This window comes from Macrobrachium rosenbergii, chromosome 47 (genome assembly GCF_040412425.1).
Source record: "Macrobrachium rosenbergii isolate ZJJX-2024 chromosome 47, ASM4041242v1, whole genome shotgun sequence".
NCBI classification, from domain to species: Eukaryota; Metazoa; Arthropoda; class Malacostraca; order Decapoda; family Palaemonidae; genus Macrobrachium; species Macrobrachium rosenbergii.
In genome coordinates this window covers 5,654,189-5,674,078 of record NC_089787.1, presented here as the reverse complement: position 1 = coordinate 5,674,078, position 19,890 = coordinate 5,654,189, and the positions used below count along the sequence as shown (strand labels likewise).

Here is a 19,890-nt window from a genome sequence, read left to right as displayed (position 1 = left end):
AGACGACAATGCATCCCCTTTAAGACTAAGCTGGTCACAGGTAGATAGCTATCTGGTGGGCCAGGTAGGTGGAAATCCTACCACCAGACATGATTAATCCTTTGAATGCAGCATCTCCATCCGGAGTATTCCACCCCAAGGAAGGTGTCATATTTACTATGGTGAAGGACCAATGCCAGAAAACTGCGTGAAGCACTGCCATGGCAGTTGCCATCAAGTTGCTGCTCTTTTGTGTGAGAGACCTTACCTTACAGACCTTACAATTCGTTCGGGTTGCCCCAGGTCCCTCAGTGTGAGGCGCCTTTGATGTCTACCAGAGAGTTGCTAACGCATCTTCCGGTATATTTTGCATCTTCCAGTCTTGGATGGTCTGGGATGCATCTTAGATATTTGTCGAGCTTATTCTTAAACACATCTACGCTCACTCCTGTTATGTTCCTCAGATGAGCTGGTAGCGCATTGAATAGACGCTGCATTATCGATGCTGGTGCGTGGTGGATTAATGTCCTGTGTGCTTTCCTTAATTTTCCTGGTATAGTTTTTGGCACTATTAATCTACCTCTGCTTGCTCTTTTGATAATTTTAGTTCCATGATGTTTTCAGTAATTCCTTCTATCTGTTTCCATGCTTGAATTACCATGTAGCGCTCTCTTCTCCTTTCAAGACTATATAAATTTAAGAATTGTAGTCTTTCCCAGTAGTCAAGGTCCTTAACTTCTTCTATTCTAGCTGTAAATGACCTTTGTACACTCTCTATTTGTGCAATATCCTTTTGGTAGTGTGGGTACCATATTATATTGCAATATTCAAGTGGACTACGTACGTACGTTTTATAAAGCATAATCATGTGTTCAGCTTTTCTTGTTTTGAAGTGCCGAACAACATTCCCATTTTTGCTTTGCATTTTGCCAATAGAATTGCTATTTGATCATTGCATAACATATTCCTATTCAACATCACACCAAGGTCTTTAACTGCTTCCTTGTTTGTGACTGTCTCATTATTAGGTCCTTTATATGCATATAGCATTCCTACTTTATCACCATAGTTCATTGATTCAAATTTATCAGAGTTAAATACCATCCTATTTATCTCTGCCCATTTATATATTTTGTTTAGGTCTCTTTGTAGCGAGTTCCTATCTTCATCACAAGCAATTTCTCTACTTATTCTTGTGTCATCTGCGAAACTTCTTACTACTGAGTCCTTAACATTACTGTCTATGTCTGCAATCATAATCACAAACAGCAACGCAGCTAACACCGCACCCTGTGGTACACCGGATATTACCGTAGCTTCATCCGATTTCTCATCGTTTGCAATCACTATCTGTTTTCTATTTTGCAAAAATTCTTTTTTATCCATCTTCCTACTTTGTCAACAATGTTATGTTTTCTAATTTTCCGCTAATATATTATGATCTACCTTGTCAAAAGCTTTTGCAAAGTCTAGGTAAACCACATCTGTATCTTTTCATTTATCATATTTTTATATATGCTTTCATGGTGGACTAACAGTTGGGTTTGTGTACTTTTTCCGGGTACAAAACCATGTTGTCCTATATTGAACAATCTATTTTTCATTAAATGTTTCATTATATTTTTTTCATTACCCTTTCATATACTTTCATAATATGAGATGTCAGACTCAGGCCTATAATTACTTGCCTCTAGTCTTGAACCACTTTTGAAAGTAGGAGTAATATATGCTAATTTATGCTCATCATAAATCTTGCCTGTATCTATACTTTGTCTTAATAATATTGCTAGCGGCTTTGCGATTGAATGAACCACTTTCTTTAACAATATGGCAGGTACTCCATCTGGTCCTGCTGCTGATCCATTTTAATTTCATTAATAGCCTGCACAATATCGGCTTCTGTAATATCTATATCTGATAAGTATTCAGTATTTTCATCTCTTATTTCTGTATCATCATCTTCATTGTCAATTCTAGGTGTAAATTCACTCATATCTTTCTGCTAATATGTTACATATTTCCTTTTTTCATTCGTTAATCGCCCTTCAATTCTTAGAGGGCCTATTTCCTCTTATTTTATTCATCTTTTTGCATATGAATAAAAATTTTAGGGATTTTGCTTGATATTTTGTAGTGTCATTTCTTCTAGGTTCCATTTTTCATTTTCTTTTGATTGCATAATCTTTTGTTCTGCATTTTCTATCTTACTTTTTAGTTCCATCACTTTCCATGCATTCTTTTCTTTTGCAAGAGCTTTTTCCACTTTCTAATTTTCTGGAACAAGATCCTTCTGTCTCTTGGAATTCGTGACTGATGCTTACTTTTTCTTCGTATATATTTTTCCACTATTTCCTCTAATATTTTATATAATATATCGGTATTTACCTGTATATCATCACTTACAAATATGTTTTCCCATTCTTTGTTTAATTCTTCATTTATTTTTGACCAATTTATATTCTTACTATAGAAATTGTATTTTCCATATCCTTCCCATTTTTTCGTCTCTTGCTTTTCTTTGTTTTCATATGTTCTGGAACGGACTGTTAGTTCTATGACATTATGGTCCGAAATACTGTGTTATATACTATTATTTCTTTAACATAGTTCACCTCATTCACAAATACTAGGTCTAAAATATTATCCTTTCTTGTTGGTAGGTGATTTATTTGCTGAATGTTATGTTCTAGTAGCATATCTAATAGCTTTTCAAATTGCCTCTTATCTTCTGCACTACAATTGCTCTCTTTTTATATGTATAAATACAACCACAGTCTCCTATTCGTTTCTTTCCATTCTACAAAAGGAAAGGTAAAGTCTCCGGTTAGGAGTATAGTCCAGTCCTTGTGATTTCTACATATTTCATCCAATTTTCAATTATTATGTCAAACTCTTTAGTATTAGGGTCTATATATTACAATGTTCACTAATTTTTCAGATTCAAATTCTACCGCTTATTAATTCACATTCTGTGTTACTATATTTCTCACAGATTTTTTCCTTGATTGGCATCTCTCCCATATATCGCGGTTCCCCCTTGATTTCTATTTTTTCTATCTGATCTATAAGTTTGGAAACCCTTTATCTGGTCATCATTACAGTCTCTTGGGAATACCAGGTTTCACTTATATTCAATATTTCTATTTTTTTCATTTTGGGTTAGTTCTTCTAAGAACTCTATCTTTCTTTTGAGTTACTCAGAAACTAGACCCTGCGCGTTCATCACTATGATGGTTTGCATATTATCTCCATTATCTAATATGGGTAATAATAAGGATTTTCCCATGTCTCTTTCCTGTTCTGATATGTTGATCTTTTTCATTTCCAGAAATTCATACATTAAAAATCCAACTTTTCCATTATATTTGTTCTTCCAGCTTCATATTTATTCACTTTGTGCATAAACCTGCACTTATCTCCATATCTGCACCATCCCCTGCATCATAGATACATTGCTTGTTCCTTGTGCTATATCTAGGTGCTGATGGCTCATATCGTGGTGCTGACTTTTCATAATGTGTTGTTGGCTTGCTTTTGCCTTCATCACATGATCTTTGTTCTTTTCTTTATTTGTTTCATTTTTTACCTTGGTTTTTATATGTATTTGAGAGAGAGAGAGAGAGAGAGAGGCTCCCTTCGCTCAGTCAAGTATAGTGAGAGACTAGAATAAAACTGAGAGGAGCTGAGACCACCTGCAGCATCAGTGTAGCACTGTCTGAAGGAACACATTATTCCCTCAATGAGTCAGGGGCAGGAGAAGTAACTTACTAGGCTGGCTAGACCTTGAAGAATTCCCTTACCCAGAAAGTAGTGAATTCACCTGGTCAAAAACACTACTAAGGTGCGACCATGGCAAACCAATCAAGAGCCTAAACTTTCCCAATGGCAGTAAAAGCATCTGCAGATTGTGCCATGGTGCCAACCTAGAGGCCTTCCTGCTCATGAATGAGCTCGATGATCTCTAGAAAAATGCCATGGACCTCGGTTTATTTGAATTCATGGGCACAGAACCCTTGGGTCTCTCCAGGCACCCCACATCCAGAGGTGCTCCCCCCCGCAGAGGAATGTTCAACCACCAGGGTGTATGACCTGTCCAGTCCTAAGACTGATCCAAGCACATACCCCTCAGGGCAAGGCTTGGAAGAGTGTAAATATTCCTGATCCTAGCCCCTTTACCTATCCAACCCTTGCTTCTCAAAAACCTCTGAAGAAGTCCTTCCTTAAGGAGGAAGAAACCTGGGATCTTTATCACAGTATCGTCAAAAGGAACCCTCCCTAATACTAGACACAGATCACTTCAATGCCCTGAGAGGACTTCAAGGAGACTGCATAGTGGATAAACAATTTCAACTGTCATCATACCTTTCCTCCCTGGACTTCTGCCATACTCTTTGGAAAAAGTAAGGTCCCAGAACCAGCCCATCCCATAATGCAAGACTACTCTGGGCCAAAACTTGTCGAGAGAAGAGCATTGGCACCCAGTCATGTCTTCTGAGAATAAAGTTTACCATAAAAGGAGGCCATGGCTCCTGACTCTGCAGATGAGAATGAGGACTTTCTTGCCAGTCTCTCCAAGGTAGGTCATCGGTTAGTCCATAGATTGATGAGTCCATCTGTAGGGAAATAATCTTGGCATTTTTGGGCACAGAATTTCCTCTAGCACATCAACAGTGGAGCAATGAGCTTACTCAATCTTCTGGACAACAGGGAACTATTCATCTTGTCCAAAAACCACAAACAAGTTGTGACCACAGCAATCTAATCAACAGGCTTGTTTCAGTACATCCCAAGAGGAGCTCAATCAGTGAGATTAGGTTCAGAATACAAACCATGTTACCTACCCCTAGGTCAATGTGCTCATAAATAAGCTCAACAACCTCAAGAAAGTGTTGTTCCAGCTTAGCTTGCTGAGATTGACAACAACAAACCCTTCTGTTCTGTCAAATCATCTAGGGAACAATTTGAGTTCCCTCTCAAATGAGATGAAGACATACCAGCCTGCTCAAGCTAGCTAACACTCACAGGAACATGGCACCAATCGATGAACCATGTGTCAAGGATTACTAAAAAACATAAAGAACTGCAGCCATCCTTCATACAACTCCCTATAATTGGCTTAAGCTGAACTAACACATCAGAGACTCTGGTCCATGACAAACCAGAAACCATCCGAAATGCTGCACATTCATGCACATGTATGTCATGATACCCATGGTTATTGCTCAGTGCAACCTGCTGGGCAGGACCTGATCTGCTTGTGTATACTGTAATCCACAGACTGCACACAAGACAAGCAAGGGCATAGCACCAACTCTATTCTGCTTACCTCTGCTAAAGTACAGGAGGAAAAGTTTTTGGGTAGTTTTCTCATCTCAGAATGCGTGAGAAGACTTGAGTACCCGAGTCCCCATTCCAACCTCCTTATGGTAAACGGCCCAACCATATGTGATTGAACTCCCACCCACCCCCCCCCTGCTGACCAGTGAAGAGGGAAGGCATTTACTCAAAGCCTGAAGAACTTCTTATAAAAGGCCTCCTTAGACTTATTTTTCCTACATAAGGAAGAAGGAGCAATAGAGGAGGAAGAGGCCTTAGAAGTTGCATGCTCTTCTTCACCTTAATCCATCCAAGGATCTTACCCTTCTTCAGTGGTACAGGACTGGTCGAGGCAGGGACTGCAGACAATAATGGAGTACAGCTTGTTTTAGATACTATGGGGGAATTCCACAAAACCAGGGCAACCGATATGGGCGGCTCAAAGGAGTTGAGGTCCTTAGTGGGAACAGCAACAGCGGCAGCAGCAGTAGCAGACACACAGAGACCTTAGTGGTAGCTAAGTGGTCTATGAATGCATCAACAGATGGGTTCCCTAGAATACTGAGAGATGATCACATCTTCAGCAGGTAATCCTAAGATGCCATAATCCCAGGAGCAGTTGACACAGCAGGAGTAAGTGATGAAACAGGCAAACACTGATATCTCACTGGGAGTTAAGCCAGCAAGTGCACCTGGCTGGTCACTAGAGGAAAGCAGGAGTTCATAACCCACCTTTCGCATAGCCCTCTCAAACCTGAGCCAGAGGAGTACACTTAGAAGGAGCAGGGCAGGTCCTACCCCAGGAAGAACAGAAATGGGAATTCACTAATACAGAGGACATAAAACCATTATCCATGTTCTTGTGCTTCACACCTTTGTTGTTCAGTTTCTGCTGATGTATCCATGATCACAAGAAAGCAAACAATCTACTATACATAAAATAAATCATGGAAGTTTCAACAGACAGACAGAGAAGAATGAAGTAGGACTTCCATACTTGGTGGTAGAAAGAATAAGTACATATCTAATTATGGCAGGTGAATATGGGATTCCCTACCACTCACCCCCACCTCATTTAACTTCCTTGTTAATAAGTTTCAACAACTGTTCCAGCTCACACTAAAGAATATTCAACTATAAGAGGAGATGATTTTTATTTTCATTTGAACAAATACATATGGCTGCTATTGATACCAGTCATTGCATTTAAAAAACAAGGTAAACAATGATTTTTATTTTGGACTGGTTTCAAAATAATTTTCTTTGGGCAGCACTTAATTGTAAGGGAAATGAAGTTAAACTAACCCCCAACACTCTTCAGATGTCATCCAAATATTACCCGACATCAAGAATATTTAAAGTTTGTTTTTTAAATTTTTACTGATGATTACCAAGCTTCACCAACTGTACCAGCTCTCCCTAAAGATAATTCCTATAAAAGACAAAGGTTTGTATCTCATAGGAAAAAGTATACAAAAGTGACAAATGTCTAGTAAAATGTCTTAGGTCAAGTGTCCTAGTTCATATCCAAGGATAACGATATCTATGTAAGGCTACACTTTCCCTAATGCACAAATGCATTCTTCATCCAGTTCAGGGCTTTCTTGAAATCATTTATTAACTAATCATTTTGTATAAATCAACATTTTAACATCATTTTAACATACTTCACATAAAGTTTGATAGCAGTACTCATGACATGTCCTGAAGGGTTTCTTATACATCCCAAAGATATCTTAATTCTGGATGGTTGGTCACACTTTGAAATACATTTCAATGACCACTGACTTGTATTTGATGATGATGACAGACACCTATCACATGCCTAAAAAACAAAAAGCTAATTAAAAATGGTAATTTTCACACCTAATATAAAGTACGCTTTTGCTGACAACAAACTTCACCACTAAAGAGAGAGAGAGTAAACTTATAAACATTAGGCCTTTATTTACTGGCATGTAAATACAAATGTATTCTATTTTACACTTAAAACTTAATTATATATGATATAAATATAAATAGGTAAGCACAGCTGATATTTAGCATCAACAAGAAAAACAGTAAACCCCCCGTATTCGCGGTCTCACTATTCGCAGACTCACTTATTCACGGATTTCTCTGTGGAATGTATAAACACATTATTCGCGGAAAATTCACCCACTCACGGTATTCACTGAGAAATATTCACTAATTACTGTATTTTCATATAGTTTTCATGACTAAATGCACTTTTGTGATAGAACTATTAAAATACTCAGGTATAAGCATTTTTAGAGGATTTTTTTTTTTGTGTTCAGACTATCAATATAGGCAGTTCTAAGGGCTTTTAGAGGGGTTTTCAGTATTTGCGGATTTTAGGTATTCGTGGAGGGGGGGTTGCGGTTGGTGCGGTACGCATCCCCTGCGAATACGGGCGTTTACTGTATAACTCAATTTAAAAGTAATTACAGTAGTATTTTTCCTAGGTATACAAACCACAGCCTTTTATACAGGAGTATCTTTCAGCGAGAGCTGGAAGCAGGTAAAAAACTTAGTAACAAGGTGGTTAACAGGTGGAGATGAGGTCTGAGTGGAGGAGTATCCCTCACTCACCAACCATCACACTTATTTTTCCATGTCCACAGGGACTGAGCAGGGCAGCTGAGGTGTGAAAGCATATTAAAGGGTCTGTTTTGTATACTTAAGAAAAGTCCAAATAACTCAAAATTTGTTATTTGTTCCTACACGAATACAAAACCATTGCCTTTTATATAGGAGACTAACTACTTAGGAGGGACGTCAGTCCCCTAAACTGACTGGAATTGCCATGATCCCAGTTGCCTTACAACCTGAGGAAGTTATGACTCCTGTAACCTCCTACTGATCTGGTGAAATGGTTGGCCAGTCTAATAGTGCCTTGGGCCTCAGCACCCACAAAAGCAAGAAAGGGTACTCATGTAAGGAAAAATTTCAGAGAACCATGACATCTCCCGTAAGAGACTTCATATTGAAAGGCAGCTTAGGATGCTTGAAGTGTACTCCTGTATTAGTTCAAATCCAGAGAGTCCTTCAACCCAATATTGCAACTGAAAGAATATGTAAGGATGGAAGGAAACCTAGTCATTCCACATACCCCTCCCTTCATGAGCCCTCATATGGGAAGGGGGATTAACCTTCTTCTTGGAGGAAATGTAGGCCTTTCTGATTACTTTGTGAAACCAAAGAGAAAGTGTTCCCAAACACTTCCTTCTTGTGCTTACCTGTACTAACGAAGGCACACACACACTGGCCTCTGGGAGTTGGTTCTGTTCAAATAGTACCTAACAGCATGAGCCAGGCAAAGCAGCATCTTATCCGGATCTCTAACTACAAAATCTTGGAGAGGATCGAGAAACTCTTGAATCTCTCACCTGGTACAGAAGGATCCTTAGTTTTCATTACAAACTCAGGAACATACGAGAATGAGAGAATTACCCACTTTTCCGAATGCCAGATGAGATATGACAGGCCATTTACTTCCCCCACACTTGTTGCTTAGGCCATAGTTAAAAGGAAAATAGTAGTCTTATACATAAGGTCTCTATCCATAGCCTGAGAGATTTGAAAGTGCCCTGGTAAGACTCCTAAATACCAGGGAATCATTAACTCAAGCAAGCACTTCAGTCCAGATGCTACTCTTGAGTGTGTATGGATGGAATGGAGCCCAGTATTTCCAATTACACACCTCCAAACTTATACCAAGCCTTAGGTACATCGGATAGAATGCTGACCTTTAATGAAATGGAGTTCAGGTGACTACACAACTGTTGGGACCCAGTCCCAAGGTGTCTAGAGACATGTGGGCAAATTCCCTCTTGTAGAATGAAGTAGAAGGGTCAAGCTATGCAGGATATCTGCCCTTTTTGCCTGAAATAACAAGACATTCTACCCCTGACTTTATACACCCTCACATGGGAAGGGAGGCCCACCTCCTCTGAGGAAGTATAGGCCAGTCTGATGACTAAAAAGCCAGATAGGGTGTTCCTAGACACCTCCTCTGTGTAATTACCTATATTAATGAAAACATGTTTATACTGTTGCCTCTAGGAGTGAATCCTTTTCAAATAGGACTTAACAGCATGAGCTGGGCAATACAGCATCTCATACAAGTCTCTACTTATGAATTCTCTGAGGGAGGGGATCAAGAAACTCTTAAACCTTTTGTCCAAAGCATATAGATCCTGAGTTTTCGATACAAACTCAGGAACGAAAGAGAATGAGAGAGATTTCCTCCCTTCCAAAGGCTAGATGAGATATGACAAGCCCTGTAACTCCCTCATCCTTTTTGCCTGCATTGTGATTTTTTTCTCTTAGGACTAGTGTTTTATATTGAGAGGTGAAAAGCAAGAGCAACTGTCCAGTTCAACATTCTTGGGGAGTAAATATGATATTTTTATAATAAAATTAAGTTTGTTGTTCATACTTACCTGCAGATATATATATAGCTGTATTCTCGAGAAGGACCGACAGAAATTAAAACTTCACGGCACACGCAGTGGGCCAGGTGGTTAGTACCCATTCCCGCCGCTGGGAGGCGGGTATCGGGTAAGGAACCATTCCCATTTTCTATTCAGATTTTCTAGAGCTACTGTCTCCTGAGGGGAGGAGGGTGGGTACTATGATTATATATATCTGCCAGGTAAGTATGAACAAACTTTATTTTATTATAAAAGCCTACTAATTTGTTCGACTTACCTGTCAGATGTATATGGCTGAATCCCACCCTTGGAAGTGGGAAGAGACAGAATGAGATTTAGGAAACAAACATATGTAGGCGATTGACCGCCTTGGTTCACTTACCTGTTAGCATTGCTGACAGTGATTACTATCACCCAAGTCTGCTTCTGCTGCAGAGTCTCCAGCGAGTAGCGACCTATATAAAAGCTGGTGAGCGGGCGAGACCACAAAATGTGACTAGACCATATGACCTTGCACTGTGAGAGGGCAAGCGACAAGCGAAACAACCACCTGACCAGAAGCCTGAATACGTCATGAAGTCTTAACATAAACTAAGGACTGGGACTGACCACCCCCGGTGGCGACCCAACAACCATAAAGCAACACCACTTAACTATAGTGCAGCAGATTGCTGTAAATCGTTCAGATAGTGAAACAAGCATGAGGAATTTGCTTTCGCTTGTTCCTAAGACTACATGCTTAGAAGGGCGCTGTACCTGAAATCCAGATGGCGTTATTTTTCTGGAAATGGCCGCCATCTGTATTAATTCACTGGTTTGGGAGCATCTATTGGATGGAATATGCCAGTTTTTTTAAACCTCGACTTTTAGGTTATAAAATGTTCCATACCACATTTTATTGAAAACCCTTACTAAATGGTGTAACCAGATGGCGTACAAAATGGTTGCCATAAAAGTTTTTTCTATCCACAGCGCTAGCGAACATAGAGACCAACTGTTTTTATTTAATGGGTATATTCATGTGATCAGACAGTTTAACTAATATGCTATTTCAACTGGAAATAGTAATGAGTATGGTCACATACAACATTGTCTAAGACTGTAACCATAAAAAGAAAGAAGAAATACGGACTAAAGCATAGCCAATCATATGGGTCTCTCAACCTACACCTTTGAAAAATTCGAGGATAAGAAGGTAGGCATAGCATGACGTTGGATGCTCAAGCTAGATTATCTACTGAAGGGCAATATTTATCTAGACTTCACATTTGCAAGTGCTGGAGGCTGTGCAGGAAGACCCAACTTGTAGCACTTGCACCTTTCCCGACAGCCTGCTTTGCATCCACATTTGGTAAGCTGTTGTGGCAACTCTTCAGCTAGCCACTGATACTCCAGTGCAAGCTGTGACTAAGATATCATGAGTGGCTTTGGTATTGCAGTGTTTGGTGGCACAGGGTTCTTTGTTTGAAAGGAAGCTGGTGAGATGTTTGTGAATGTGTCCGACAATTCAGGCACCTGACCTCACTTTCTCGGAGTGCAAACACAGTTGCTGTCTTTCTGTCAGTGTTCTCCTTGGTGGGGTGCTGAAATATGGAGATGCTAGTTCATGGAAGGAGGTAGTGGCAGTAGTTGCAGATGGGTTGTGGTCGATGTTGTCCATCACTGCAGTGAGTGAACAACCCTTTTAGCAATGCTGAGACCAGACCACACCCTCTCACATATTTACTAACTGTGGCATCTCTAACTGTGCAGAGAGACCTCCAGTACTCTGTCATAAGAGATACTGAGGCCATACTGATGTAGCATTTCAACCAGGTTTCTCTTCTGGTTTTTGGCATGGTTTTCCAGAGAGTCCCAAGCCCTTAGACTGGGAGTGGTGTTTCTCTGTCTTTGGGTATCTATGAGGTTGTTGCTCCCTCTTTGTCAGGTAGCAGTTGAACTGCATGAGCTGTGCAATGGCCTGGTCTGACTTTGATGCTCCAAATCATGAGCTTTGTGACCGATGTCAGCCCAGTGCTCAACCATCCCCTGAAACTGGAGCAGGAGGAGGCTGGGAATTTCATGCACAAGCCTCCAGAAAATGTGCCATCAAACCGTGACTGATGATTAGTATAGACTTTCTGAGAATATTTGCCTTTAGCAATAGATAACTACCTCCTGAAAGATCAGATGATTGAGCAAGTGCTTTTCCCACATCCTTTTGAAATGCAAGTAATACATCTCTGCCAGATTTATGAGCCTCAAGTTCTGGAATTTCTGCCCAGAAGTTTGTCTTTTAGTCACGTGGAATTTACATGGTGACTCACTGCCTAATTGTTCCAGACGTTGTTGGTAGAGGTGGCAAATATCTGCCAGCCGAAATGTGACTGGATCATCTGAACAAGGTTGTTTTCAGCAATGTATGTCATCAGTTCTGTAGAACTGAAGTGGATACACATCTGATTCTGACTCAGTGCTACCTTGGTCTTTCTCAAGGCTCCTCAGGTAGGACCTTTTCTGTTGTAGAGAGGCACAAAGACAGGCATGGTGATACTTAAGCTCCTGTGCAATGTGTCCACCAGTCAACAGCAGGAGCTTGCCATCACTAAGTATCTCTGCACATTCACGCAATTTCAAGTCAAGGCCTAGTACTAGCCTGTCTGAGATCAGATGCAGGTGCCACTTTCTCACATTCACAAACTAATTGTCATGACTGGTTAAAGGCGCCAGTTTTACCATTCGTCTCAGTGTTTGCTAGTCTGGTCATTGGATTGTGCTGCACGGTCAGTTTAGTGTTTTAAACAACAAGCACGACCGAAGTTCACATGGTATTTTGCTGCATTTTCCTGAGTGGCCTCTATGCCATCACCTTCATCCAGCCTTGCTGGAATCCATTATCAGTGGCATTTCATTAATTTCACTGAACATGGGAATGTTCTTGCCAGCAATGTGTACACATCATGGTCTAGGACATGATGACTTGAGAGTGATGTCAAGTGCTCACCTCTTTGTCCTTCTGACAGAACAGCACAAACTCCAGTTTGTTTTTCTACTACTCAATACTTTAGTTGGCATCACATTCTGCCAGCAGCAATTTTCACTTTTGATTAAGACCGAGGGTTATCCTTTTACTACCTTAAACAAGCACATTCCTGTATGGGATTCAACTAGGTTCGGTCTCCCTACACCTGGCCGATCATTCATCCAGTGCCATTTAAGTCCCGTGTGATCTGTACCATCGGGTAAGTACATGAACCATCATGTACAGCCCCCATACCCTTAGTCGCTCTCGCGCTGGCATCCTGTCTATTCAGGTGCGGCTATCTAACTATAGCTGGTCTGGGGCTGTTAGAAAGCATTTGGGACACTAAACTAAACTATACTACAACTACTAGTCTAAGACTACCAGATTATTAAAGCTGGATTAGCTGGCACTGAACTACTGCTGATTACACAGCAGTGATGTCACCAGTGTGCCCTGGTTGTGTGCAGACATACACTCTTTTACATTTATTAATTTTCCTTAAAATTGATGAGTTATTCGAAAAGAGATGGCCTCATTAGGATCTAAAACCACAGAAACCAAGATCCATGCTTAAAGCGATAATTGTTGAGCGGGCATTATTCTCATTATAATTATTGTTTCTACCTTTTCTTGGCACCCGCCCCCATATTTAAGGTAAAACTGTACTGGGAAGCTACAGAAACATAATATTCACAGAAATAGTATGGAAGAGCTTTTACCATATGCTAAACAAATACATGCCATTCTAGTGAAAAATTAGCCAAAATCTATCGATACTGGCCGCCATCTTGGAATTTTAGCGCCATATTAAATTTACACTATGGCATTAATGACGCCCTTTACTATGATAGAGGAACTGCAAAACACTTGTGCAAAATTTCATGCTTGTTCACTATCTGAACGATTCTTATGAAATATGCAATTATCTGCTGCACTATAAATTTAAAAACACACCTAACCATTAACTATAGGAGAGGATGAGAGTCGCTTTCTGCCCCCAAGATCGTATTTGCGGAAACGTAAGGCCCTAGCGCACAGCAATTCTCGTAGGACGTCTTTACTTCAGTAAGGTAATGTGAAGCAAACACAGAATCACTTCGCCAAAAGTGGCACCCAGAATGTCATTGAGGAGACAAGTTTTCTGGAAAACCACTGAGGTAGCAATGGCTCTCACTTAGTGAGCCTTGACTTTCAAAAGGCTCAAATCCTTGTCTTTGAACACTGGAATGAACATCTATAATGGGTGCTTCTTAAAAAGAACGCCAGAGCATTCTTAGAAAAAGGATTTTGACAAAGGAAAAATCTATTTCTGGAGAGAGACCCGTGTCACCCGGTGAAATAGTCCATTCAGCACTTATTTCTAGAGCCAATTCCGTTTGCTGAATACAGAGAAAGCTAAATAAATGCTAGATTTTACCCCCCCAAACAGCTCCACTAGATGGGTCGTGTATGGAAAAGGGTGAACTACAAAAGAGCTCAGAACCTTATCCTATAAATTCCCCAATGTCCAAAAGTCCAGAAGTGCGTCCTGACCTTTTCACTACTTGGACTGTATACAAGGCAACACTAGCCGCATTCCATATTAGCACCCACCTCACTAGAATGAAGTTTAACAAGGGGAGGGAGAGAATGAAAAACAGGGTGGAGTCACCGAGCCACGGGCCTCTCCAGAAATAAGATTTTTCCTTTGCTCAAAATCCTTTTTCTGGATCAGGGTCGTGTCACCCGATAATGTAACAGAGGAAATAAACATCATTCTTGCTATTAAAGACTTAAATAGAAACGTTGAAAACTAGGAGAATTCTACCTAGACATAAGTAAAAGGTCCTCTGGTTCATGTAATGAAATAATGTAAGTGGTCACCCGTCTAAGATCATGAGCTTAGAACCCAGCACCTAGATAGGCTTGTATTAAAGAAAATACTTCCTGCCTAATAGCGGACCCAATGACAGTGCCCCTCTTAACCGAGCACCACAGATTATTTAGAAGGACCTGCGACAATCCTGGGTCCTCTGTAGAAGTAAAATTTCAGAGCCTGACAGAGGCACAGAGTTCTCTCTGGTTCTTGTGATGGTCTCTATGAAGCCCTTAATCTCAAAGGACCTGGGCCAAAGGGAAGACAGGTTTTCATTTTTAGCAAGAAACATAGGGCTCAGAGAACATACCTCATCATGTATAGCCTATAAATCTTGCTGATAGCCTAAGTTCACTAACTCTCTTAAAACATTAGCCAGGCAGTTAGGAAAATAAGTTTTTCTATAGGATACGTCTTGAAGGATGGAATGTAGAGCTCAAATCTTTTAGACATAAGGAATTTTAGAGCAACATCCCTAGAAATTCCACGAGAGCAGCCAGGGAGAGCTACCTTAGAAGTCTCAAAAGACCTTAGAAGATCGTGAAGGTCTTTGTTGTCCGATCAGAAATCGAGGCCTCTATGCCTAAAACCGCTGACAGCATGCTTCTGTAACCTTGATGGTAAGGTACTGCCAGCTTTGTCCCTTCCTCAAATAAAACAGAAGTCGGCTATCTGGGACACAGGAGTTGTGGTAGAAATTCCCTTAGCTTGCACCACACTTCTAAATATGACTACCGACTGGTACTGCATTGGAGGCTCTCCTGGCGTTAGCGATCGCCTTAGCCACTGGTCTTGAAAAACCCCTCCTCGGCCAACTTTCGATAGTCTGATCTGAGTCAGACTCAGGCGGGAAGGTTTTTGTGGTACCTCTCGAAGTGGGGTTGTCTGAGAAGATCTATTCTCATGGGAAGCGTCCTTGGGAAGTCCACTAAGAATGTCATGACCTCTGTGAACCACTCCGCTGAAGGCCAAAAGGGGGCGATTAATGTCATCCTCGCCCCTTCTGGGACCTGACTGATGACTTCCCCAGGATCTTGAATGGAGAGAGCGCCTGGGTGAACATGATCCCAAAGGAGGGCATCTACTGCTACTGCCCCTGGGTCGGAGCACGGAGAGCAGTACAGAGGCAACCTTGTCGTCCTTGACGTTTGCAAAGAGATCCTGAGGACGCTCCAGGCTTCAAAGCTCTGGCACACCTCTCGTGCAGTCCACTCTGTCGGAAGAAGTTAGCTGCCGACTGAGAAGATCGCGTCGTTCGACCCCTGCTACGAAGCTTAGTGAGAAAGCGTAACTTGTCGAGAATAGGCCCAAAACAGGATCTCTTTTACCGTCAGACAAGGACAAGAATGGTATCCTTGTTTAAGTGCGCCCAGGGCGCAGCATGGTGTTGTCGAGTTGATCTGAGTTCACCCGGCCTGCAAGCGATTTCGAAGAACGCTGAAGAGCCAGAGAATGCTCCAGTTCTTTTGAATTGATGTGCCAGGACGCCAGTTACCCCTTGGAGTGCCTGGCAGCCGCCTCCCCCCCCACTGTTGCTCCCCATCCCGGCGTGAATGTCAGAAACAACACTAGGTCGGGTTCTGAAGAGAGAAACCCTTCTGCAATTTTGCGGGATCGAGCCACCACCTTAGATGGTGCCAGAGATCTTGAGAGTCCACTCTAGATCCTCATGTTTTGTCCAGTTGTCCGCAGGAAAAACTGGAGGGTCTGAGATACAACCTCCCAGAAACAAACTTCTCCAGCGGCAGAAATGAGGTCACAGCAGACTCATCCATTCCTCTACCCGAGCATGTTTCTTTCCAAGAGGCCCGAAACTTTTTTGAAGCAGTGCTGCTAACGTTCCTGGGATGGAAAGGCTCGAAAAGCCACTGAATCCATCTGAATCCCCAGGTAAAGAATGGACTGAGAAGGGATCAGATGTGACTTCTTGAAATTCACTAGAAGTCCCAGGGACTTCGTCAGCTCCAGCAATTGAATGCAAAGTCCTCCAGACACCTTTCTTTCGGCTCTAATTAGACCAGTCGTCTAAATAGAAGGCGAGATCCTTATGCCCGGCTAGGGTGACCACCAACGCGTTCCTCATCAGGACTGTGAAACCATAGGGCAGTACTCAGTCCGAAAACACAGGACTCTGAACTGGTACACTCGTCCCCCAGGACAAAAACCTCAAAAACCTCGACCGAGGATGAATGGACACCAAATGGCATCCTGGAGATCTGGCGAGACCATCCAATCGCCTGGTCTTCACGCATAACACTGACTGAGGCGTCTCCATCTTGAACTTCATGGCGACAAATGGTTCAGAAGTCTGCGTCAGGACTGGTCTCCAGCCCCCCGACTGTTTTGGAACCAAGAAGACAGTTGTAGAATCCTGGAACTCCCAAATCCAGGACTTGCTCTGTGAAATATACTTCACCAAATCTCAAATGAGAGCAGATGAAAGAATCTGTTGCTTCTCTGCAGGTGATGTTAAAGAGGCGACAGATCCCTGGGAAGTTGAGACAGGAGGGAAATTCGAGGGGCGGATCTGTGGCTTTTTCGATTACACTGAGGACCAGAACCAGCCTCACCTCTCAGGCTTCGAAAACAAAGAAACACAACTCCTACTGGTGTACGGTCTGGTGAGTCATTTCTTGCCTTGGGTTAGAAGGGGGCTCCGCCTCTGGAGAAGCCTCTTCACTCGAAAGGAAAGGATTTTTGAGGAGAGAAGCTTTACACAAAGGGCTTCTGCTGCTCTTAGCGGCTAGTCCCTGAGAAGACGTAGACGGGACATTAGGATGTCTGGAAGACTGCGTGAGGAGGTCCTGTGTAGCCTTCTCCTTAAGGCTGGAGGAGAGATCCTTGACTAGCGGCTGGGGGAAGAGATGGCTAGAAAGAGGGGCGAAAAGCAATTCCGCCCTCTGCACAGGAGAAACCGACTTTGCTGCAAAATTGCAGTATAAAGCCCTCTTCTTCAAAGAGGGTCGTACCAAAGTGAGCAACCAGTTCATCGCGCCATCTCTGACCTTGTCCATGCACGACACACTGGACAGCTCCCAGAGAGATAGAGTCTGGACTCCGAGTCCTCAAGTCCAAGGCCCCCAAGCACCAATCTAAAAAGTTGAAGACCTCCATAGTCCTAAAAAGGCCTTCAAGATGATGGTCAGTCTCCGAAAGCGTCCAGGTCACCTTAGCTGAAGAAAGGAGGGCCCTCCTTGAAGCATCGACGAGACTACATGAGATTGTGGGAAGAAAGAAGGACTCTGGAGCCAATTTCTTCTCCAGATATTATATCCCTAGCCTTCCTGCACAATCTAGACGGAGGTAGGGCAAAGGAAGATTTGCCCTTGAGTTTTCGATCTTCATCTAATTGACTTTCTTGAGCTTTTTTGGTAGCGAGCGATGTCTTCATCTGAAGGAAGCCGGGCGATTTCCTCACCTTCGATGAAGCTAACTGTGAAGGGGGAGAGAGAGGAGCAGAAGGCTGAAATTTATCAGGAAATAATTCCTTCAGCATACTGGCCAAAACCTGATAGTCCGATGAAGACGACAAAGGGGGCTGTTCCTGTTCTGCAGAGTACGACTCATGACACAACTCTCCCTCTTCGGCCAGAACAACAGGAGAGCCTTCCGGGGAATTGGGGAAGACTAAGACCTTGAGGTCGATTCGGAAAAGAGACCTCTTCTTTAACGCGAAAGAGCAGAAAACTCTGGAGGCGTCCCGCTGGGGCGTCTTGCGGCGTCTGACGGCGTCCTGCCTGCCGAATGCTGCCGAGGCGTCCTGGCGTCTGAAGAGGCTGAGCGAGGAAAGGAGAAGCGTCTTGCGGCGTCCTGAAGGCGTGATGAGAAGCCAGGCGGGCGTCATGCCGAGCGTCTTGCGCCAGTCCCTTGGCGTCTTGCCGAGCTGCAGAGGCGTCCTGACCAGCAAGAAAGTCAGGATCAGCAGCCTGAAGGCGTCCACGGCCGAGGGCAAGAAACCCGACGATCCGGCGAACGAAGAGGGCGACCAGGAGAACTCGCAGGAGAGAGAGACGAACGAAGAGCAGGAGAGGGAGACCTCTTAGACCTCTTAACAGGCAGCGTCAAATCCTTGCGGCGCCTACGAGGTTCAGACTCCTTTGCAGCAAGAAGGGAAGCCAGCTGCCGGCTGCATGTTGTTCTGGAGGCGCTTGAAGGAGAGAAGACTCCCTCTCAGGAGAAGGGGCTGCTCTTATGAGGAGAAGAAGAGGGAAGACATCTCCTCCCCTTCTACCATCGTGACGACAGCTCTCTTCTTGGGGCATTAGGGCTCAAAAATGTCCTCCTCGGAAGAGTCCTGAGTCCTCTTCTGCGCGGCAACAGTGTAACCACTCCAGGAGAAAGAGCAGTGCTCGAGGAAAGAGGAGGAGCGTCCTCCTCTGCAGCTCCTCTTGGCTTCGAGAGTCACCGAGAACCCGACCCCTTGGGGGCGCGCCAGAGGGCCGAAGCAATCATGGGCCGTGCGCGAAACACGATCCTTGGCAGCCCAAGGGAAAGCTTGACAGCATGGCCTGCGAAGGGGATGCCAGATCGGTGGGGGTCGTAACCTCTTATGGCTTTACGACATGCCTCCCTGAGTCCTGGCAGTTCGGCCAGAGGTCAGGCCTAGAGGCATTATAGGGCCGATCTGACGCCCCCTCCACAACACTAGGGGGATCACTGCACTTCACTACACTCTCAATCGCCAGCACTTTCGACTCCAAGCACGAATGGAGTTCAAAATCTGCGCAAGGGCATTACCTTCATGAGCGCCATCCTGAGGTCCGAGAGGCGACACTACAGGGAAAGGTGAAGCATTAGGAGGGTTAACTGGTGACAAATTAATACCCTGACTCCCACCAGCAGACACACTCCTGGAGGAAGACCTCCTGATACGGTCACGCTCTAACTTGCGTACATAAGAGTCGTAAACCTTCCAATCGGAATCAGGCAAAGACTCACACTCCTTGCAGCGATCATCCAACAAACAGACATGCCCTCTACAACTCATGCATACTGTGTGAGGGTCTACCGAAGCTTTCGGTAGCCTCACCTTACACTCCTTCATACCACACACCCTGAAACTAGCAGAACTGAACCAGACATAGTGTTCAAGAAAAGCCAAAACCAAATCAAAACAGTCCACAAGCGTATGCCTATCACAAATCAAAGTCAAAACCAAAAGACAATCAGAATACTCAAGTGGAAAAGTTTTCGAAATCCAACGACGGAGGTATTGACAACGGGTGTTGACAATACCAGCGACAGAGAAAATCTGAATAGAAAATGGGAATGGTTCCTGATACCCGCCTCCCAGCGGCGGG

At 43.1% G+C, this 19,890-nt stretch overlaps 1 protein-coding gene across 2 annotated transcripts in view; it reads right to left on the bottom strand.

The window, feature by feature from the left end:
* The window catches only part of LOC136830540 (gastrula zinc finger protein XlCGF57.1-like), a 67,422-nt gene that overhangs the window by 23,875 nt on the left and 23,657 nt on the right, over positions 1-19,890 (bottom strand). Inside the window, exon 2 of one of the 2 annotated variants that reach the window (XM_067090054.1) lies at positions 6,963-7,120. The exons of the other annotated variant lie outside the window; for it this stretch is intronic. The gene's annotated coding sequence lies outside the window, so the exon portion shown is untranslated. The remainder of the gene's footprint in view (positions 1-6,962; positions 7,121-19,890) is intronic. 2 annotated transcript variants of the gene reach the window in all.